At 45.7% G+C, this 24,453-nt stretch overlaps 1 non-coding gene across 1 annotated transcript; it reads left to right on the forward strand.

Moving 5' to 3' along the window:
- The first annotated feature begins 3,463 nt into the window (after window positions 1-3,463).
- LOC115029205 (U7 small nuclear RNA) lies at window positions 3,464-3,526 on the forward strand. The gene has a single exon (XR_003834757.1). It is a non-coding gene; the product is annotated as a U7 small nuclear RNA (small nuclear RNA).
- The last annotated feature ends 20,927 nt before the right edge of the window (window positions 3,527-24,453 follow it).

Below are 24,453 nucleotides of genomic sequence, written 5' to 3' on the forward strand. Positions count from 1 at the left end.
ACCTGTGTAGAGACCTTCATCATCACCTCTGGCCACGTTGTTATCTTTGTTGGCTCTATATACCAAACACTGTGGTCTGGAGACCTGAGTTCACACTTTCCAAAATCACATGATCAGGCTCTCTCTCTCTCTCTCTCTCTCTCTCTCTCTCTCTCTCTCTCTCTCTCCCCCTCTCACTCCCTCTCCCTGCCCCTCCCTCCCCCCACAAGTCTCTCCTTCAATGTCTAGACTCTAAGCTAACAAGTCCCCTCCTCCTGCCTCACTCTGCCTCATTTTTCTCCAGAACTCCACCTCGTGAGTAGAGTCCTGATCCTCCAGCCTCCATCTCCCAAGTGCTAGGATTACAAGACTATGCCACCATTTCAGCTTTACTTAGTGCTAGGTATCAACCCCAGGGCTTTGTGCATTCTAAGGACCCTGCTACATCCACATCCTTTCCCTCCGTCACATTTTGTAATAAATCCCCGATACTTTGTAACGAACCTCTGTACTCTATACTCTCCTTTGACTGCTCATTATTAACTCGGCCTCCCAGGTTGTCAGGCGTCCTTTGTCCCCAGCCTTCCCCTTTTCTGTGCGTACAAAGTCCAGGCTTTCCTGTTCAGTTTCAAATCGAGCAACATAGTCTCTGACTCCGATACACTGGTGTTCCCCAAACCTCCAAGGCAGGTGTTCGCACATCTGGTCGATGGCAGATAATTGACTTCCAGAGATGTCAGCTGTCTTTAGGCCCCAGAATAAAGGGCTCCAGAACCTTTGGCTGGGGAACATTCTAGTGTCTGTGAGCTGAGCACCACAGCACCGGGGACTTTATCAGACGTAGCTGGACGCATCCTCCGGACACGTCTGGAAATAAGGAGAATGAAGACCAAGTCACCTGAATTTGAAGACCAGCACCCTCTGGCAAATTGCCAGCTCCCAGAGGTCCCCGATGCTTCTCAGTGAGCACTCTCCTGGAGGACCACCATCTGTGTCAATTAGGAAAGGAGCCTGTGCAGTCAGGAAGTTGATGTTCAGAGAAAGGCCTGGCCCTTGCCCTTAGCTTCTGTCTTCATTTAGAGGCAGGGCCCAGACCCACCACAGCACAAAGTGGGAGCTGCCCAGTGAGAGAGACCGACCAAGTGATTTATGGTGGGGGCTTTAGCATCACATCTGGGTCATCCTGGATGCTGAAATGGACCGGATCCACATTCGATCGAGCCTGTAAAATGGGGTCCTGACAAAACCTCTGAACACCAAGGTTTAGGTGAGCTTTCCTGTCTGATAATAGTCCTGTGTACTGTCAGACAGTACACAGTGTCACACAGCGCATCAGCGACAGAAAGATGTGGACTGCACATGGTAAACATTTGCTTCAGAGCCTTCCAGTCTCTGCCCAATGCAGCTCCTCTCCTCTGGCTGGCTGTGTCTTTATGGCTGAGTGTAACAGTTTTGGGTGGGCACCTGACGGTCCAGCCGATTAATAAATTGAGGGTAGACCCTAAGCTTGGCACCAGAAGTGAGAGAAATCTCAGGTGCCACGCCCTCTGAGCTTACCATCTTAACTAATTCTGAGGACACCCCCATATCAACAGTTGAAGTTATTTCAATTTAATGCCATTAGGTAGCTCCTTTTTTTCCCCAGTTTACTTTGATTTTAATATTCTTTATATCACCTTTAAAAGCTTATCATGTTGGGGAAAGAAGACCTTTAGGGCAGGAGAAAACATGCTTTTGGTATTTATGTGACATTTGCACCAGAAAATCCTAATATACTTTAAGAATATTTCCCAGTGAGAATAAATGTTTCAATGAAATCAAGTCACCTGCCTAAGGCCTCAGAAGGTTCACATCTCTGCGCCCAGTTGTTCTCTGCCCACCAAGTCTCCGCTGGGGCTGGACCGGCAGACTTCCCGCACTCCTGCCTCCAGCTACTCCTTAGCTAGCCCCTACAGCGACCATTCCCATGGTCCACTGTCTCAAAACCCATCAACCCAGTAGAAACAAAACTCTAGAAGCTTATAATTAACCAAACAGATTTACATATCAATAAATTCTCAATTCACAAGATGCCAACACAATAATTTCAGAACCAATTGATAACGATAAAAGCTGCCCACCTAGATTAGACAAATATCTCAATTATTCTATCTTTTAATATCATAACTACCTGTGGCTAATTAAAGCCACGCTTAGCCACTCTGGTTCAGTTTCTTCTTCCTGTTTGTTCGCATCCATCTTGGCCTCTCCCCTATATGTCTCTACAACTCTTAGCCCCGCCTCCCTTTCCCTGTCCAATCACAGTTCCCCTGCTGCCCTATTATTTTAGTGTGATTGGACAGGGACAATCCTGTCACAACTTAGGTCTTTTGTAGTTCACCTAATAGCTATCCCCATCACCCCATATATTTAGCTCCTCAAACTGATCTGCCATACAATATTTAACCAAATGGGTACTCTTTCCTCTCTCTCTCTCTCTTTTTTTTTTTTTTTTTTTTTGGTTTTTCGAGACAGGGTTTCTCTGTGTAGCCCTGGCTGTCCTGGCACTTTGTAGACCAGGCTGGCCTCGAACTCAGAAATCCGCCTGCCTCTGCCTCCCGAGTGCTGGGATTAAAGGCGTGCGCCACCACGCCCGGCTCCTCTCTTTTTAAATAAGTTCTCCCTATATACTTCCCAGGCTACCCTGGGAAGTATGCTTGAACTCATGGCTCAGTCTTCGTCTTTCTAGACAGCTGGGACCACACCATGAACTGTGGCACCAGGCAGAGATAAGAGAGACAAGGTGGCTCATGCCTGTAACCCCACTACTTGGGAAACTGAGGCAGGAGGATGTATTTGATGTCAGCCTGAGTTGCACAGTGAGATCCTGTAGGGGAAAAAATAGAAGTCAAAGTACTTTAATCTGTAATGGGATCCGAAGCCCTCTTCTGGTGTGTCTGAAGAAAGCAACAGTGGATTCAAAAACTCTGACCCAGAATTGTTCCTGTCTGAAAAAAACACGGAACAAAAATGGAGAAGAGCCTGAGGAAAAGGAAAAAGTGACAGCTCAAACTGAGATCGAGCTCAGGGGAGGCCCCAAGACCCGGCACTATTACTGATGCTATGGTGTGCTTATAAAGAGGGGACTATCATGACTGCCCTCCGAAAGACCGGACAAGCAGCTCAAAGAGTCTGATGCAGAGTCCCACTCAACTATCTTATCACCTGTGCTTAACAAAGGCAGACTGGTCTCTGACTTGTTTTGCAATGTTAAGAGAAAAAAATGTATGCTTGCTGTCTCCTTAGAATCAAAGGGCTGGAGGCACAAAGTGCAGACTCATAATCAAAGAGAACCTGAAATAAATAACTGAATTGATATGTAAAAAAAAAAAAAAAAAAAAAAAAAAAACTAGGCTTGTGGTCTATAAGAGATGAGCTTGCAGAAAGCCGTAGCGGTTCTTTAGAATTTTTCTCTAGAGAGCTGGGCTGTCTGGAGATCCCTGGAGAGTGAAAACAGCTCTTCAAGAATTTTTCTATCAGGATTTCTGACTTGGTCAGAAGATCCAAGAATTTTGTTATGGCAGCTTTTCTGACTTTAGTCAGAAAACCCATGAACTATCCAGATATCCAGAAAGATTTTGGATTTTTTTGTTTGTTTGTTTGTTTAGTTTTGGTTTTGGTTTTCTAGACAGGGTTTCGCTGTATTTATAGCCTTGGCTGTCCTCTAGCCTCGAACTCAGAAATCCACCTGCCTCTGCCTCCCAAGTGCTGGGATTAAAGGTGTGTGCCACCACTGCCTGGCTCGCTTTTGGAATTTTTACTAGCAGAGAGAGCTGTTTTAACCAGAGAATTTTTTTGGAGTAGCAAGAAAATGCTGTCTAGAGAGCAGAACAAAACAGAGAGAGAGAGAGAGAGAGGGACCAGTTTGGACCCATGATTTATTTGACTTTAAGTCTCTCTTTTTTTTTTTTTTTTCTGCTCCCAGACACCCCTTCTCTCAGAACTCCTCTCCAAGCTGAGGCTGGTCCTTGGCAGGAGAAAACTGATTTCCAAAGTTATCCTCTGAATTCCACATGTGTAATGTGGTACTCACACACATACATACAAACAAACTAATTAAGTAATTAATTTTAAAAATAAATATAATGGGCTGGAGAGATGGCTCAGTGGTTAAGAGCACTGACTGCTTCTCCAGAGGTCCTGAGTTCAATTCCCAGCAACCACATGGTGGCTCACAACCATCCATAATGAGATCTGATGCCCTCTTCTGGTGTATTTGAAAATAGCTACAGTGTATTCATATAAATAAAATAAATAAATTTTTAAAAAAGAAAGAGCCAGGCATGGTGGCGCACGCCTTTAATCCCAGCACTCGGGAGGCAGAGGCAGGCGGATTTCTGAGTTCGAGGCCAGCTTGGTCTACAAAGTGAGTTCCAGGACAGCCAGAGCTACACAGAGAAACCCTGTCTCGAAAAACCACAAAATAAATAAATAAATAAATAAATAAATAAAGAAAGAAAGAAAGAAAGAAAGAAAGAAAGAAAGAAATATAATGAGTGGGCTTGGGGCAAAAGCTAGATGAATTTGTGAATTTGCTTCTATATAGAATGAAGAGTGATGGAGGCCAAGGGCTTCAATGATATGCAGAGCTATGGTCTGCAGCCAGTGAAAAATCAATAAAATTCTGTTTTCAGGCATAAGAAGTAGACTGAGAAATGGTGAGTCGCCACCAGTAAATCAGCTATGAGAACACACACGTATAAAGCAGACCTAGAGCCGGGCGTGTTGGCACACGCCTTTAATCCCAGCACTTGGGAGGCAGAGGCAGGCGGATTTCTGAGTTCGAGGCCAGCCTGGTCTACAAAGTGAGTTCCAGGACAGCTAGGGCTATACAGAGAAACCCTGTCTCGAAAAAAAAAAAAAAAAAAAAAAAAAAAGCAGACCTAGACAGGGAGATACCGACATTTATAAAAGATGGGTTATGCAAAAATGGAATATTGAAGGGACAGTGCTGGGATGATTTATTCGCCATTCGGAAAATCATGAATTAGATTCCTCCTGCAAGGAAATATATGTATTAAAATATAATATATATCTTATGTCCAAAAAGTAATAAAAAGCAATAGATCTCAAAAAAAAATATTAAAAAAAAAAAAAAGATTCCTCCTGCCACCTGTGATGGGCCAAAATCAGTTCTGCAAAGACTTAGGATAAATATAAAAATAAGTCAGAAAAAAAGAATGCTGGGAAAAAAATCAATGATGTTTTCTGAGGCCGGGGAGGCTTCAAAGCCAAAGGACCAGCAAGCTGGCTCAGCGGCTAAAGGGGCCGCCACCAAGCCTGGGAACCCGAGTTCAATCCCCGGAACCCACATGCGGAAGATGGCTCAGCGGCTAACGGGGCTGCCACCAAGCCTGGGAACCCGAGTTCAATCCCCGGAACCCACATGCGGAAGGAGATGGGCAGAAAGGGAGGTTGAAAGGAAGGACAGGAACTTTGGCAAAAGAAGTAAGATGTTCCAGACCATCATGCAAGTTCAAAGAGAAATATCAAACAAGGAGAAGAAAGGGACTTATCAAAGGAATACTCAGTATCTTTCTACCACGCTGATATGGCGAGGAAGGCTTGGAGCACCTGTAGAACACGGTCTCCCACCCTCCATGTGGAAGGATGGAACATATGTCATTACACCCTTGGAAGAACACCCACACGGTGTGGTGTGCCTGAACTCGAAGTCCCAACCGTCACCTTTGATCCCAGGGCCTGACTTAGAGGAAAGAATCAGAGTGCTACCAAAAGCTACTCTTACAGACCAGAGAACCAAAACCTCCTGCCAACTGTAAAGGTGACCAATAAATAGGAAGCCTTTCAGACTCCGATCTTAAAGGACTGTTTCACAAAAGGGAAAATGTTCATGGACTCTGACTGTGAGAGCGGGTGACTTGGTGTAGTTCCTGAAAGAAAGGCTGTGAGTTTATAAAGGGGAGAACACATTTGCGAGTGTGTGTGTGTGTATGTGTGTGTGCGTGTGTGCGCGCGCACGCGCATACTAATTCTTCCCTGAGTCCAATGACATCAAGAGGGTGTCAGATTCCCCCAGAACTGGAATTAGAGCTGGTTGTTGGCTCCCACGAAGACGCTGGGAACCTGCCTCCGGTCCTCTGCAAGAGAAGTAAGCGCTCATAATCACTGAGCCATCCCTCCAACCCATGCCAGCATCTTCCATCATACCAGTGTATGGAGGGTTTATAAATTTACTTTGCCACATTTCCCAAACTTTCTAAATATATGCTCACATTTATAGAGAAAAAATTAAAACTGTGTACATATACACTCTGTACTGAGTATATATATATATATATATATATATATATATATATATGTATGTATATATGTATATCTCCCATCACACACACACAAAACACACACATAGGTATGTTTAAAACATCTTGGAATCCCAAAAGGACTATAAAATGGGGTCTGCGCAGGTGGGGTACCAGCTAAGCTCTCTTAATGAGAAATTGGGAAGAAGGGAACAAGTTTGATGAAATCATTTCTTCATAAAGTTGTAAATATCACCGAGGGCAGAGACACACATAAACGGCTGAGAGATCAAAGACTGTGGTACAAACTCACCAGAAGAGAGGGGAAATTTATGGACTGAATTCTTTTTCTGAAGCCAGTTTCCTTCAAGTGTCCAGTTTAACGACTGTTTAAGTTATATCCGCAATTTTCTGAGTGGTCCGCTTACTTTTCAAGTTTGTAAACCTACACATCAACAATTCTCAGTCAATGGGAGGACATCTCTCCTGAGAGCTATTCATAGACCTTGCATCTTAAAGGTAGTAAAAAGCATGGCTACACATGCCTCTGCTTTTCATAACACAGAAGTTCCACATCTGGTCATTAAAAAAAAAAAAAAAAGTGCATTATACAGAGCTGTATGTGTGCCAGGTACTTATTACAGGGGGCTGTTTTATCCATTTAGCCCAATTTCCCAGATGTTTTATTACGTGGAGACAGGAGAGTTGTTGAAACTGGTGATTGAAGCCCATTTACTTTTAGGGGGCTTGTCTGTGAGCCTTGGGAAGCTTTGGGGAGACAAGTAATTCGCAACAGGCCACAGGGCAATGCCTGCGGGTGCCTGTCATCTGCTGGGTCACAAACAATCCCAACAAAGGATGAAGCACCCTCTTTAGGAGCTGCCCCAGCTCCATTTGCAGAAACTGCCCCTTGGAGCACTTAGGTGTCATCTCATGTGCGAGGTTATATACACAGAACTGGAGTAATTTTCCTAATGGTAGGTCAAGTGGTCAGGGACGTTGAAGATGGACTGGAATCCAGCTGGATCCTTACTGTCTGCAAACTGGTGAGGTCCCTCCTTGCAGTAGCCTCGTCCTCATAAAGACAACAGGATCAGGTGCCTCTTCCCCACCCCTCTCCAATGAGATACCCCCTCCTGCTTCCACTCTCAGCACTCAGAGCCCTAATGGGCCTGGCTGCTCTGTGGAGTGGCAGCCCCAGGGGCTTTAGCAGAGCTGGCCCTGGCAGCCCCCGCCATGGCCACTAATTAGAAGGCACCTCACCGAGGTCAATCTCCTGTATCTGTCAATCAATCTGCTTCCAGCGGGAGTGAGGGGTTTGGGGACAGAATGGAACGGCCCCGCAACCTCTCTCTAGTTAGCAGCTCTGCTTCATACACGTATAGGGCAAGCTCTTGGGCTGAGGGAGTTACCTGCTGCTCCTTGCTCCCATGCCGGCAATCTCAGGCTCAGTAATACAAAAATTTTCCCTTTAGTTGCTGTGACTGCTGGTGGCCTATGGCAATGAGAGACAGTGGGGTCCATTCACTCTCCCCCACGGCCTTGCCACAGGTCTCAGAAGGGAGTCCAAGGCCACATTCTGCCAAACGTGCCAGTTTATTAACAAGGAGCTTTAAACACAACACAGTCACTTTTGTGAATTTGGGGTAGGACTCATCTCTCGGGCATGCCAACAATCTGAGGGGCACTCCCCAAAGGGACGATATTCTGACTCAGGATTAGCCAGTTTCAAGCTGGGTCAGGACTAAAGGCTCGGGGAAATGGGAAAAGACAGGGTTAAGTGGATGCCTAGAAGCCATGCATGTTTCCAAAGGCTGGGCTGGCTGCCCCACAGGCTCCCACAGGTCCCCAGAGGCCCCCACAGGTCTCCACAGGCTCTCACAGACCCTCCTAGGCCCCCACAGACCCCATAGGCCCCCCACAGGCCCTCCTAGGCCTCCATAGGCCCTCCTAGGCCCCCACAAACCCTCACAGGCTCCCACAAGCCCCACAGGCTCCTACATGCTCCCACAGGCCCCCACAGGCTTTCCAGTCAGCCAGGTTTCAACCTGAATTTCCCCTCCCCTCCCCAGTCATTCCTAGTGTAGTTAATGGATCTGTTGCTAAATTTAAAAAAAACAATATTCAAATTGCACTTCTGGAGTGTGTGTCCCTGATTAGGGCACTTCAGAGGCTCACTAATCATTCCTGATTAGGGTGCTGAACCAAGGCCTCCCCACCTCATCACACTTTAAAATGGATTATATTAACATAAATTATCACTGGGCTTAGACAACAGTCACGAACCACAAGGAGCAGGCTTGGGATAGGACAAAGGATTCCCAGGGGCCAGGCAGCCCAGGCTACTGCCATGAAGGGCTGAAGCCTGGCTGCCTCCTGGATGCCCAGATGCACAATGCCTTGGGAATGATCCTTTAGGAGGGCAGATTCCCTGGTGTGCATGGGGGGACAGTTGTCTAGGGTGCTCCTAAGGAAAACCACAGCCACACATTCATTTTCAGGGCAAGGCGTTTTCTTGTTTGTTCTGTACTCTGTCTTTTGAGTTGGTTGTGTTCCCCTCTTCTTAGTCCTCACTGCTTTCTTGTAGCTCCTTACTCTTCAAGGCGCAGGGGTCCTTTGGGAGTCAGGCTGACAAGGCAGAAAGAACCTGCCTGTTGTGTGTGCTGGAGAAGGGTGTATAATGGGTGTGTGTGTGTGTGCCTGTGTGTTTCTCCTTGTGTGTATTGTGTCTGTCTGCCTGTGTCTCTCTCTCTGTATGTTTGTATGTGTGTCTCTGTGTTTGTCTGTGTCTTTGTCTGTCTCTCTGTTAGCACAGATGTGCACATGAAAGCTGGAGATGAATCTCAGACATTGTTCTTTTGGAGCTATCACCTTGATTTTTTTTTTTTTTTTTTTGAAACAGGGTCTCTAACATCCTGGAACTTGAGCAGGCCCTACTGGCTGACCAGGGATTCCCCACGGAAGCTCATCTGTTCTTGCCAGCACTGAGTTTGCAGGACCTTGCCGTCACGCTGGCTTTGTTAGTGGGTTCTAGGACCCTCACTCAGGTCCTCACACTTGCAACCCAAGTGCTTTACCCACCAAGTTTTCTCTTGAGCCCCAAACTGCCTGTTTGTTTGCCCAGAGGCAGCCTGGCTGGGTCTGGGGTAGATGGTCTAGGGTCTTCAAATGCTAACTCTCAGGGCTGACTGACAACAGCTCTCTGTGCCTCGTTCTCCCCAACTGTCAAATAGGAACAGACTTATCTGCCTTACAGGCTGCCAGAGGGATGGAGATGCTGGCTTCTCATAGCCCCATGACCCCCTCCTATGGACAGAGACCATAGACAAGTCATGGCTGTGTGCACATGACTAGACTACACTCATTGTCTCCTTGCCCTTTTCTTCTTTAATTTTTTCTTTTCTTCTTTCCTTTTTTTTATTCTTTCTTGCTTTCTTGTTGTTTTCTTTTTTCTTTCTTCTTTCTGAAACATGTTCTCCTGTAAACCCAAGCTGGTCCCAAACTTGATACCAGGGATGCCCATGAACTTCGGATCCTCTTTCTTCCATGTTTTAGAATTACAGGTCTGCTTGGTTTAGGCAGCACTGGGGATCGAACCCAGGCCTTCCTGTGTGCTAAGCCAGCACTCTTCCTACTAAGCCCCGTAAGCTGCCAGCCTCTTCACTGCCTTTCCCTCAGCCTATCTACCTGCATGCTGCAGTGCAGCAAGCAAGGCTGAACGACGACTGCCCATATGCTTGTTATCCTGTATGGAGACCTCTGTCCTGCATCGATCTTCTGTAGAATGTCTATTGGTCTGAAGAATACAGTACACAAATCACGCCCTCATTGACTGGAATCAATACCTTTTTTTTTTTAATTGAAAGAGTTCATTTTTTATTTGGATTGCTTTTTTAACATGCAGAGGTTGATTAGACTTTGTGTGTGTGTGTGTGTGTGTGTGTGTGTGTGTGTGTGTGTGTGAGCTTGCCTTTAATGGCTGAGCCATCACTCCAGCCCCAGATTTTTTTTTAACTATTGATTTTTTTCCTCCCTATTATGAAGATCATGAAAATCCAAGCTAAGGAGACAGCTCTCCTTCTCCCCATGACTTAATAAATATTCGCTAGTCATTCCCTCTGGGGGTGGGGGTGGGGGGAACTTACCTCATCAATAAATCTGGAATTAATTTGGAGGAGGCTAAGATACTGATCTAAATTGATTTTTTCCAAGGAGCTCATCAACTCTTCCTATGCCATTTATTGGCAAGCCTTCTCCTCTCCCTCAATCTGCGATGCCTCCTCTGGAATATATTAACTTCTTACATCCGGCAGGTCGGCATTGAGGCTGCCGCTTCTGTGCTGCCAGTCTCTTTGTCTTCTCTCAAGTCTGCCCCATGACTGTAATACTGAGGAGCAGAGTGGAGGGTGAGGCTGCCAAGGAGCCTGAGGGACGAGATGGGGACCAGGCTAGTAGTGTGGCCTGGATGTAATCAGGACAAGTAGGAAGTTCAAGGCCTCCCACCAGCAAGAACAGTGAGCACCTCACCTCAGTTGGCTGGGGATGTGGAACCAAGGGTCTAGGAAAGAGTGAGAAGGTAGCAGAGGATGTAGAACATGGCGGGTCAGGAGCCTAATAAGGACCCAGGCATACAGTATCAGGGGGAATGTGAAGCTGGGAGACACATCTCCATTGTCATGAGGCCTGGGCTGTAGAGTAGCCCCCACTTAGCTACAATTTCTCTTCTAGAGGTTTCAGTTTCTGATGAACAACCAGTATTTGAAAAATATTCAATGGAATGTTCCAGAAATAAACAACTTATGTGCTTTAGGTAACTTTTACTATAATGTATCATTCAGATTGTTCTAGTTTATCCTTGTTATTGTTACCTTTTACTATATTTAATTTATAAATCAAAATTTCTGATATATTAGTATATTATACATATGTATATATTCATATGTAAAACTAACATAAAAGACAGTCCATATAGAGTCTGGTGCCCTATGTATCAGCAGTTTCTGGTGCCCACTGCAGTCTGGGATTGCTTCCTCTTTGGATAAGGAGGGACCACTTGGTAATATAGTAACTATCATGGGGTACCTCACTGCCAAAAATTGCAGCACCCAAAAAGTGACCCAGGTCTGTGGGAAGGGTCTCTTCAGTAATCTTACCCAGATGTCACCCCCATCTGCTGAGGCCCTGGAGTATTAGCAACACTGGTGTAACTCTAATTTTTTTAAAGTCTATTTTTAATGATGGTTCTTAAACACTTTAACCTACCAGAGGTTGTGGGAAAGAAAGGATGGACCTATTTAGAAATGATTCTTTGTAGCAAATCTCATCTGCATTGTCAGGAAATCAACAGTTCAGTTCAGTTTACAAGAGCCAGCAGTGGCAGCTCAATCCACTCACCAACACTTTACAGATACACCAGCAGTCCAGTTCTTTTTTTCTTTTTCTTTTTTTTTAAAGATTTATTTATTTATTATATGTAAGTACACCGTAGCTGTCTTCAGATGTGCCAGAAGAGGGCATCAGATCTCATTACAGGTGGTTGTGAACCACCATGTTGTTGCTGGGATTTGAACTCAGGACCTTTGGAAGAGCAGTCAGTACTCTTAACCTCTGAGCCATCTCTCCAGCCCCAGCAGTCCAGTTCTATAGAGTCTGGATAGCAACACGAATCAGCAGCAGCAGCACTACCTGGCAGAGACAGCCAGGTCTCAACCTTGGCACTGGTCAGAAGGAAGGACCAGCAGGAATTTCAGAAGTTCTGGGCTGTGCCTCTCTCAGCGAAGCGAAGATCAGGGAAGATGTAAGACCAACACGTGTTGCACAGCTCGCTCAACCATCAAGCCAAGCGTAGCCTCTGTCGCTGTCCATTGAGTCCTTTATTTATTTCTTTATTTTGAAAAAAATATATCATTTTATTTGCACACTTAGAAAAGTTGTACACAGAAACTTACCATTTGTAAAACAGAACTGTTAGAGAGGGTGGCATTTTTATTTTTAAATCATTAAGACTGGTCGAGAAATAAAACAAAAACATAGTAAAATGTTTAAAAGATTAAAGAACATTCTTCCGAGTATAAATTTTATAGATACAAAACAAATTCACGAATGACTTTGAATGCTAAATAAACATCTACTTAATAAATTCAGTCGGCACTGGCTACAGCACGTCAGAGCTAGAGAATTGGATTCATTCATGTGTAGTGTTGAAACCATGTGCTCATGAAACAGCCTTAAGACACATTCTCTAATCTGTGGTCTAGAAGAGTTACAGTGGAGACAAAGCCTCCTTATGACTGAAACTCCTAAAGCTCAATGATAAAATAAATCATAGTTGAAAAGAGTATTTTCCAAGATACCTGAACACATGAATGATCTCAAAATGCACAAAAGCCTCTGTAAACCAGTACTGTACCCAGTACAGCTATAAAACTTAGTAGATACTGAACAAACACTGTAGCAAAGGAAATCCTTTCTACATTCCATCAAGTCCTTTATATACTCCCTCCACACATCACACGTCCTCTACATGTCTTGCCTTAGCACGTACATCTGTCCCAGCTGACATCACTCTGCCAATCAGCCCAAGTCCTTCGAAGTGGCAAGAAACTGCAGCTCACCACCAGAAGTGTTTTTCTTTCAATAGAGTCCCGACAAATGGAGCTCAACTACGCAGTGTAGGGCGGACCAATACATGCGGGTCGTTAGTGAAGAATCCTTCATCACATGTTTTCTCATGTGTTTGCTTTAGCAGAACATCCTTTCACCTGTATCTGCTTCAGCCAAAGATTCTTTCACGAGTCAGCCTTAGCCTTTCACCTGTATCTGCTTCAGCCAAAGATTCTTTCACAAGTCAGCCTTAGCCTTTCACCTGTATGTGCTGCAGGTGAGCACAGAGGTGAGTGACCAATGTCTGTTCTGGAAGATCAGAACTAGCCCAAAATAAGGTCTCTTTGGACCACAACATCCCAGTCTCTCCACAGTAGTGAAATCCTAACCAGTCAGTCAGTTCACACAATCCCTCAGAACTGCATCTGGACGCTTGCCTATGAGATCATTTCAGACCCTATCAAGGTAAGGGGCTGTTTTAGTTTGTTTTCTGCTACTGAGATGACAGGCTGACGAAATACAACTTGAGGAGAAAAGGATTTAATTTTAGACTATACTTTTGTGTTTCAGTTCTCTGTTGAGGAAAGTCGGAGCAGGAACGGAACCAAAATCACAGAGACCGTAGGGGAGCACGACTTACTCTTCTCTGGTTCTCTCTTTGTCTCTGTCTGTCTCTGCATGTCTGTCTGCCTGTCTCTGTCTGTCTCTGTCTGTCTATCTTTATCTCTCTTCTGTTTGTCTCTGTCTCTCTTTGCCTTTCTCCTCCCTCTCTTCCCCCCTCCCCCAGTCCCTTCCTTCACGTGTTTGCCGCAGCAAAACACCATCTAACACAACTGAGTCTCCAAAGAACCCTTAAGTTTCCACTTCACACTGGAAATGGGCAAATTACTGATGCATCAGAATAGTCTGTATACGGAAATGCTACTCAGTACACAAACCAGAGTGTGCTCCTGAGACATGGGACAGCGTGGACAGGTCCCAAGTATGCCCAGTGAAAGAGCCAGACCCCAAGTGAGGACACGCTGTATGGTTATATTTCTATACAATTCTAGAAGATGCACCCTAACCTATGGTTGTTTGGATGGAAGGGGTGGGAGTGGTGGAGGCAGAAAACACACAGAACGATGGGAGGCAGAGACAGATAAGAGTCTGAAGATGGAGAGTTGGTACTGTGCTTGAATAAGTATCTTAGCTCCATCCCCAATGCCCTGTGAAAGGGCAGGCATGAGAGCACACATTTTATAAACCCAGCACTGGGGAGGCAGAAACAGGAGGAACCTGGGGGGGATTCCTGGTTAGCCAGTCAAGCCAGTATATGAACTCCACATTCAGTGGGACTGTCTGAAGAAATAAAAGTGTGTGTGTGTGTGTGTGTGTGTGTGTGTGTGTGTGTGTGTGTGTGTGTTTAACAGGCCTGGTAGCTCATACCTGTAAGCCTAAACCTTAGGAAGTGGAGGTAAGATGGTCAGGAGTCATCCACAGACAACCCTGTCTCAGAGACAACCAAAAATATAAGGTGGAGAACAATTGAGGAAGACATCTGGCTTCCACATGCATGCACATACATGTACACACCACCCACACATACATTGGTGGGGTTTTGTTTTGTTTTGTTTTTGCTTTTGTTTTTGTTTTTTGTTTTTAAAAGAAGAGTCTGAAGAAAAATTTGGCCAGGCAGTGGTGGCACACGCCTTTACTCCCAGCACTTGGGAGGCAGAGGCAGGCAGATTTCTGAGTTCGAGGCCAGCCTGGTCTACAGAGTGAGTTCCAGGACTGCCAGGGCTACACAGAGAAACCCCATCTTAAAAAAGAAAGAAACAAAGAAAGAGAGAGAGAGAGAGAGAAAAGTTTGGGTGTAGATATGGCCATTAACCTGTTGGACTATTCAAACAAAGCCACACAGTGTACTTCAAATAGAAGTAGTTTGTTGTGTGACAACTACACTCAGTAAAAACATATTTAAAGCAAAACTATGACATAAAACTCCAAAATGTCTCTGCCTCACCCCTGCTGGTTCTTATCTGTTAGACCTGGGCCAGAATTCAAACCTGGTAATATTTTCACAGTTACCATGGTGAGCCTGGCAGGATGAGCTTCCATAAATGAAGTCCTTCTCGGCCCATCTCCATCTTTCTCCTGACAGTTATTTCTCTGCTGATGAAATGAGCCAGTTCAGGTCAGATTAGATTAGATTTATCAGGTTTATTAGGAAGCTGCTCTTAGACGATTTCACTGGTCCCAAGGACCAAGGCCAGGGAAGTCACCATAGGGAGACAGAGGGGAGGTCCGGGGAAGAGAATGATAGAAAGGATGCAGAGAGAAGAGAGGGAAAGAAAAGGCTGAAATGTCTGGATTATATAAGGAAGAGTCTCTGTGGGAAGGGAAGCCCAGCCTCTGTGCTAGAAACTTCAGGGTTGCAGGCAGGCTATGCCAGGTAGGAACTGCGGGATGCTGGGAGAACCTGGAGGCCAGGTCTGAAATCAAACACCTTCTAAAAAGGAATCCTTGGTGCCTGCTAGGAAACAGTTTCTTGTTCTCACAGAGTCATCTTGGTAGAAAACAGGAAGTGGTAACTCTTTATTGTAGGCTCTGCCTGTTTCTTTGACACATGCTGGGACTCTAGCTGGTGAGTGGGGTCTGTGTGGTTTGTTTCCGTGAGAGGTTTCTGTCCAGTCTAGGCTCCGCCCTCTTGGTGTAGGTAATGCTTGCTCTCAGGTGCTATCTAGTTCCAGCCTCCTCTAGACTCCTGATGTGGTGAATGGTCACAGGCACTCAGGACAGGCCTCCTCGCCATTGCCACAGTCTGTGGCACTTACTATTGTGCTTGTCTTACTTACTTTCCTGCTGCTGGGATAAAATACGCTTTGTCTGGCAATTGTAGAGTCCATCACGGTCGGAAGTCTGTTAGATCCCAAAGAAACCCCAGAGAAGTCTCACTCAGGACCCGAGGCTCCTCCCAACACTTCTTACCCCACCCTCCACTCTCTCCTGGGTTTCTCTTCCTCCAGCTTCTGGTCCCTATATAACAACCATTTTGGCTACATGTTCTCTTGGTCTCCTGGCTCCTGGTTGGCTTTGCTTCTGCGTCTCTCTTGGTCCACTCGCCCCCTACCCCTGCTCTCATTTCCACCTCTTGATCTCTCTCCCTTTTTCTCTCATGGCCCAGTTCAATCTGGAGCCTTGCCAGTGCTCCTGGCTGTTTTCTCCCTCCTGGCTACCGTAAAACCTCCTCAACCATACCCAGGAGCAGTCATGGCCTCATTTTTCACCCAAAGTCAAGGCCTTTGGAGCTTGAAGGCACAGGTCACAGTGTATCAAAAGAGAACAATGAGGCTCCAGTTCTGCGTGCTTCCTATTTTCATGCAGTCCAGGAGACTTTCCTGTGGATTTTATTACCTCAATGCATTTAATCCAGATAATCAGCCACAGGTGTGGCCAGAGTCTAACCTAGTCAAGATAACTGTCGGCACAAACCCAAAGCTCTCATCTTGAAGGGAATAAGAGTTTATTCTGGAGTCATTTTGAGTGACCATGGCCCTGGAAACACAGAATTAGGTTACCCCAAATTCCATGTACCATTGTGGAAGCAGTCAGCACACTGGTGAGTACATCAAAGAGGCAGGCATTGCAAGATGGAGGACGCTTTTCTAGAGGCCCAAGATGCCATCTGAGTTTTGGGTTGGTGGAGGTGAATCTGCTAAGCTAATAGATTCCCAAAGGTTTTTGGTCAGTTAGTCACAAGGTGTTAGTTCTGACACAGAGGTGAGTGATCAATGTCTGTTCTGGAAGATCAGAACTAGCCCAAAATAAGGTCTCTTTGGACCACAACATCCCAGTCTCTCCACAGTAGTGAAATCCTAACCAGTCAGGCAGTTCACACAATCCCTCAGAACTGCATCTGGACGCTTGCCTATGAGATCATTTCAGACCCTATCAAGGTAAGGGGCTGTTTTAGTTTGTTTTCTGCTACTGAGATGACAGGCTGACGAAATCCAACTTGAGGAGAAAAGGATTTAATTTTAGACTATACTTTTGTGTTTCAGTTCTCTGTTGAGGAAAGTCGGAGCAGGAACGGAACCAAAATCACAGAGACCATAGAGGAGCACGACTTACTCTTCTCTGGTTCTCTCTTTGTCTCTGTCTGTCTCTGCATGTCTGTCTGCCTGTCTCTGTCTGTCTCTGTCTATCTTTATCTCTCTTCTGTTTGTCTCTGTCTCTCTTTGCCTTTCTCCTCCCTCTCTTCCCCCTCCCCCAGTCCCTCCCTCCCTCCCCTCTAACTTTCTATTCAGCCTAGGACCACTTGCCTAGGAATGGTACCACCCACAATGAGCTTGGACCCCCCTCACAAGTGTATTCAAGACAACCCCTTACAGGCAGGACTACAGGTCAATCTCACTGAGGCAACTAACTCTTCAATTGAGGGCCCCCCCCTTCCCCCAGGTGACTCTGACGGTGACACGTTGGCAATAAGACCTACCAGAATAGTATTCTTTCTCAGAGTGAACCAGTGCTGGGGCTCCCTTGGCTAGCCAGCACGCTGTCAACAAAAGACAGCTGTTTCTCTTCCAAGCTCTTCTGGAGTCTCCAGCTTTCTTGTTCTGCATACACACACACACACACACACACACACACACACACACACACACACACACACAGAGTCTTCTTGTCCCCAATGCCCACTGAACCTCAGCCTTCAACCTGGGCCTTCCCAGGCTAATGAGATGTGACCCTTAAGCTTCTGCACCAGAACCAGCCTCACGCTTGCAGACACCCAACCTCTGGTACAATGGATCTTGCTGAAGGCCTCCAGCAAGGAACAGAATTGAGGGTTCCTAACCTTAAAATTTAACTCTAAACCTAAGAGTGTCACTCTGCCCAAGAATACAGACTTGGACCTCTTTGTAGACCTCTTGTGTCGGACAGGGAAGATAGGTGTGCGGGAGTGACTGCTACCCCGTGGCTCCATTTCTATTTCCCTGATGTTCTATTACAATCCCTTGTCTGTTGACACCTGCAGTTAAGTCCTTTTGCAGTTACAGGTCTGATCCCCCAGTTCAGCTTCCTCCTTAGAGTCATACTTAGGCTGTGAGGGTGAGAAAGGGGCAAAGAGGAACATTTTCAGGAGAGACGGCAGAAATCAGTCACCAACATGACCTCTGTCCCCAGTCAGGAGGTTTTAGTTTGAGAAGCTTTCAAAGTTCAACGTGTGTTTTGAGGCCTGTTTGCATTGTTGTTTTGCTTACTTGGTTGTTGGGGACCCCGGTTTCATTTTGCAGCATCTCGGTCTAGGTAGGCTTTGATCAAATATCCGAGTTGCACATAAACGCGCCTCTCAATAGATCAAAGTGGAGTGTTGGCGAACATGAGAGCAGATTTCCACCAGAGGGTGCTGCGGAGCAGAAACAAAAGTGGGAATGGTTTTGCGTCTAGTTTTAAAAAACGGAGGGAACGCTTAGCAATCGCCAGGGTAGTTTTAACTCTAAACCCTTTCTTTGCCCTGAGGGAGATGACCAGGTTTAGCAAACCTGTGTCAGAAGGAGGTAATTGGGTTTCATAACTGCAGACAGGATTCACAAATATTTTCAGATCTCTATGGCTGTGCCTTGACACAGCTTTTCCTCACAGGCAGAATGCTAGCACCCGCCCCGCCTAGTTCCTTGCTGTCTAGTTACCTCAGTTTATTGGTCCACTCAATCGCCACCCACTTCGCTTTCCCATCCGCACGGAAGCGTGGAACTAACATTTCCCAGGCTCCTTTGCTGCTAGGGTGTTAAGGTGTCCATCCCCTGTGATTCCGTGAATCTTGAACTCAGAAGACAGAGACAGGATACAGGGTTTCCCGTCTGTGGGTCCAGATTGGAGCCAGGCTGACGTAATCCGAGTCAATTTCTTCAGTTCTAGTGAGGATTCTATGAGCCACTCAGTTCCCCACAGTGAATTTGTTTCCAAAACAGCTATAGTAAATTTTGTCTTCTGTAACTAAGCCATGGATGCTGATACATTATAATAGGTCTGAGTTAGGCATTTGGCAAGATTTCCAAAGTCCACTCTGTCTTTCCCTCCTTGAGGTCAACCGACCACAAGCATTGCTTCAATTGAATTAAAGAAAAATGATTATTTTGACATTTGCTAAACGAACAGGAAGACTTTATTCGGGACTACCCAAAAAATAAAAGTGGGTCACTCAGTCGCCACCCACCTCAATTTCCCATCGGCACAGAAGCATGGAATTACAATTCCCAGGCTCAAGTGTCAAGTGTCAAGGTTACTGCAATAGAAGAAAAAGACTGGCACAAAAATAGCTAGGATACCAGATCCCGGAAGGGAGACAGAGATGAAAAATGACCGAGTCCCTCAAGGACTCTTCAGAAGCCAACTTAAAAACCTGGTGGAAGGCAGACCAAGGTGACCAGAAACCAAAGTTTGGGGAAAGGAACCGGCATGAAGCATGAGGACTCCCTGCTCATCAGACTTGCTAGAATTCTTGGTATCTGACCGAATTTCTATTCAGATCCAGGTAGAATAGGGACCACAGCTGAGGTCAAGTCCAGAAGGCATACTGGAACCTGACGGAACGTTGGCTAAGGAAGGAGTCTTCTTAAGTACGTGTTGTTTCTAATAAAATCTCAATCATTTGACTTTACCAATTTCGACTAGGGAGCCGGATGCTGTGATAAAAGCCCGAGAGAGGCTCAGAGGCAGAGAAAGCACCCAGCTGACCTTCCTCCACAGCTGACATCCCCAAAAGAAGGCTTTCCTCCACAGCATCTCAAAAACCCTTCAAACTGACTGTCCCTCCCTTCCACTTCCTGTGAGTCTTTCTATCGCCCCGCCCTCCTAAATTCCTCTTCCTCTCTGGCTTTTTCCTGTGTTCATTCCCTGTCAACTTGTTACTGGTTTCGCCTTTTAACCTATGTATGATTGACCCAAATCCTGTTTACAACAGACAGCAAGCTCTTGGGCTAAAGGTGTGTACTAGGGCTGAGCCGCACACCTAAAAACAGGTTTTTCCAGTAAATAAAACCATCTTGGGGATTCGCAGTATGATCAGATACCCTGCACAGGTGCGTACATGTCAACTGCTCACCACAGAGCAGCAATAGCCTCTACTTCTCTCACTGGCCTCTGCTTCTTGACTTCCCTGTTTTGGTGACAACACAGGTCAGGCTGTGAAGGAGCAAAAAGCTCAGTGGATGCAGGCCAGAGGCTAGGGCACCAAGAACAAAGCACTAAAGAAGGAGAGAAGGGAGGTGGGAGAGACCAGCAAACACCAAGATGGGCCACACTGTGGAAGGGATCAGGATTCTGTGTTTTATCCTAGGTCCAGGGAGGCAGCATCCACTGACGCACATTAATCACAGAACTAAAAGGATCTCCTCATTTGCATTTTACACAGACCACCTTAGCGACTGTATTTCTGTCAGAGATGGATGGGTTGGCCTGGTAGGGCAAGCAGCAAAACTCAGGCCAACACCTAAGACTCCACTAACCTGTGGGTTCTAGGGAGAAACTACAGGTAGCGTGTCCTCTTGTGAGCTCAAGTATTTGAACACTTGACCCCAAATTGGTGGTGTTTTAGGGAGACCTGGGTGGTGTGGCCTTGCTGGAGGAAATATGTCACCAGAGGTGTGCTGTTTCAGGAGTTCAAAGCCTCCTTCCACTTCCCTTTCATCCCCTCTGCTTTGTGATTGTCATTGGAAATATGACCTCACAGCTTCCTGCTCTGACCCCTTGCTACCATGCCTTGCTCCTCAATCATACTCAACCAACTCTCCCTCAGAACCATAGACCAGGATAAACTCCCCTGAAAGCTGTCTTGGACAGTCATGATGTTGTATCATAGCAACAAAAAAGTATCACCCTGGGGAAGAAGAGAACCCATCTCAATCACGGCTTTTACAAAAACAATGGAAGTCCTACTGATGTTTAATGAACGCGAGAAAGACTCAAGTAAAATATCCTGGAAGACTTGGGCGTCAACTTGGGTGTCAATTTTGGCAACGGGTTTATCATCAGAACACATCACTGGTACATGGACCCCCACAAGTCACCAACTTGGCTGTCTCTTCTTGAAGTGTGGTGGGAGCCACAAAAGAACCACTGAGAATCCTGAGGAGGCTGAGATGGTTGAGCTCCTTCAAGTATGCCTGGACCTCTGGTGTAAGCATGGTGTCCCTGATGACACCTCCCTGTGGAAACTTGAGACTCACAAATACTATGTGATAATCAGTAATGTTCCGGGACAGAGACGTTATTAAAAGCAGCATCCTCATAGGCACATGATTTTAGGGCTACGCATGCTGTCCTGATTGTTGGTGCTGGCAATTCTGAAGCTGGTATCTTCCGTGATGGCAGGCCTGTGAGCATGTCACACCAGATATTAAATCAGTGTTAATATTGACAAAATTCATTCCACTGGGCCACCTCACAGCCAGAAGAAATGTAAGCAAGCACCATTTACATTAAAACAAAATAAAGGAAAAAAAAAAAACCATAACTGGCTACAACTCTGATGTGATAGCATTCGTACCGGTTTCTGTTTGGCATAGTGACAACATGCTACACGATGTGCTACTAATACACCTTGGCCCACACACGTTGAGAGCTTCTCCAACCATCTCTAGGTTGTTCCACTGTTTGCCATCTGAGACAGGTGGTTGCTGTCAGTATTATCAAAGCCATGGACAAGAACTCGTGGCTCTTAAGTCCAACTAGACAGCTGTGGGTTATCCCTCAAATACTAATGTCATTATTGCACCTTGGAGTATATCTTGCCAAGATGGTTGCTGCTGTGGTTCACAGGTGAGTTGGACTTTGTTATCCTTGACTGGCAGGTTGCCTAGCACCCTCCAGTACTCTGGTAGCTAGTCCTCCAGGAGGAGGTTTTTGGGACAGCTCCAGCTCCCCTCCTCCATAAAGTTGTTAAAGGCATGTAAAGGTGTTTGAAGACTAACAGCTACAACTGAAAGGTAAGGTACACAATCTAATGAGTCCTTGGATGCCTCAAAGTTCAACTAGTAGAAAGGAGATTGATTGAGAAACCTGGGGTAAAGCAGGTACAGCTGTCACTAACATCAGAACAGTTCACGGGCAGAATTGCCCAGAGATGGGAACTTCAGAAAAGGATGCCCAGCATTGGAATCCTAGTCAAGGATCCTCCAACTTTGGCCGGGCTTTCAGAATTGCTACAGACAGCTTGGTGCTTTCCTATTTCCTTCTTGAGGTAGAATTTCCATACTATTCATTCTCTGCCCATTCGACCATTTTATTTGGGGCGTGGGGAGAGGCCAAATAACTTGTTTGTAGATCATAGACTTGTAACTGAAAAAGAAACTTTACTTTATCTGTACTTACACACACATACACACAATTGTATATTTATTAACTGTTTTTTTTTTTTCTTTGAGAAAGGGTCTTACTATGTAACCCTGGCGGGTCTAGAACTCCCTATGTAAAGCAAACTGGCTTCAAAGTGAGAGAGATTTGCCTGGCTTTGCCTCCCAAGTCCTGGGACTAGAGGAATGCATAGCCACACTTAACCCTGTACACATACAGTTTTGGAAAGGGGAGCGCGAGCATTAGGTGGTTGTGCCTCATGATGGGTTCTAAGGCAGCGTCGCTCAGCTGCATTTTTTGAATTCCTGACTCGTGCAGGCTGTGCGCTATGTATCGTCTCGTTACGACCTTGTTTTAGACTTATACAATAGATAACTGACTCGAAAGGTAGTAACGTGCTCATGCCTATGGTAATTTCAACACTGCGAATAGACACGTTTTATACAGGAAATGGGAAGAGTAGTCGCATCCTGAAAGAACCTGACTCCCAGCCAACACCATGACAGCTTTTACAAAGACATTTCCGGCAACTCTCCTTTGCACTGCTTGCTGTGCCTGCGTGGTCTGGCTTTGCCTGGATCCTTTTTCCTTGTGTAAATGAACACCTGCTTGATATTTTGCTAGGGCATGCGCTTGAGAGAGCCCATGGTGTTTGGAAAGGGTATGAGTATAGCCCGACAGAGAGTGCATCACAACACTGTGTGGTATTGGCTCTTCTTGATGCCCTTTACTGACCACCATTTGCAATGACTTCATAGAGAGAAATGCGCCAAGGAGCTTTCTGGGAGTGTGGATTCATGTGAACCGAACTGTTGCTATCCCGACAACACAGATGGGGATTCGCTCCAAATAACTATTTCTAAAACGGTCCACATCCTCCTTTGCCCTGTTAATCTTTCCTTTCTACTGTCTCTGGTGGGTGGTAGGATAGAAGGGGGGCAGTTAAAGCTTTTAAGTACACTTATTAGATAGAGTAGGTTTTCAAAAATACAAGCCTACACACACCTGCTCGCCTCTCCATGTGTGCTGCTTATGGGCCTTCACTAGCTTTCTACTAAAGGAGAAGCTGTGACATTGAGCTTGTTGACTGGGGTAGGGATTTTATTAGGATAGACATGCATTTTCCTGTAAGGAGCTGGCCCTGAGCCCTAGGGCTCCTGGGGTATTATAATGTGTAGAAAATGAAGCTAGAAGAGGAAACCTGGTTGGTAGTTCTAAGAGAGGGGAAGAGACAGGGGTCTGGTGATATCGATTGTGTCTAGATGTGTTTATCTCCAAATACTACATACAGGCCTGTTACAAATTGCTGTGTAAGTTGCCCTCATTATAAGTAGAATATTACTATTCCTTCTTTTATTTTTCTTATCTAGGAGTGGTTATACTAGGAACTCAGGTTCATATTGCTGTGCTCTTGTAGGATACAGCCCAATTTTTTTGAGCTACTTAGCAGTCTTCTTTTTTTAAGAAAAAAATTTCCTGTGTGTGTATTAGTCAAGGTTCTTTAGAGTCACAGAACTTATAGAATGTCTCCAAATACTAAGGGAATTTATTGTGATGACTTACAGTCTGTAGTCCAACTAACCCAACAATGATTATAGGAAGTCCAAGAATCTAGTAGCTGCTCAGTCCCACGAGGCTAGTTGTTTCAGCTGGTCTTCTGCAGAAGCAGGTTCCAACAGACATGTTGGCAAGTAAGTGCAAGCAGGAGAAGAATGCATCTTCCTTCTTCCAATGTCCTTATGTGGGCCTCCAGCAGAAGGTGTGGCCCAGATTATAAAGTAAGTACCAACACTCTTGGATCTGGAACTTGCTTTGTTCCAGGTTGACCTTGAACTCAAAGCTCTCCTTGCCTCATTCTCCTGGGATTAAAGGTGTGTCCTACCTTGCCTGGGCCTAAGCTTTTCATGGCCACTACGTCTCAAGATCTCTGTGTCAAGATCTAGGTCAGAATCTTTTTTTTTTTTTGGTTTTTCGAGGCAGGGTTTCTCTGTGTAGCCTTGGCTGTCCTGGATCTCACTTTGGTAGACCAGGCTGGCCTCGAACTCAGAAATCCGCCTGCCTCTGCCTCCCGAGTGCTGGGATTAAAGGCGTGCGCCACCACGCCCGGCCTAGGTCAGAATCTTGTGTCTTCCAGCCTCAAGATCTGGATCACAGGTGAGCCCTCTAATTCTGGATTGTAGTTCATTCCAGATATAGACAAGATGATAAGCGGGAATAGCCCCCACAATGTGTA

Source organism: Mus caroli, unplaced genomic scaffold, assembly GCF_978045245.1.
Source record: "Mus caroli unplaced genomic scaffold, Mus_caroli_1 scaffold_15, whole genome shotgun sequence".
In the NCBI taxonomy this organism is placed as follows: domain Eukaryota; kingdom Metazoa; phylum Chordata; class Mammalia; order Rodentia; family Muridae; genus Mus; species Mus caroli.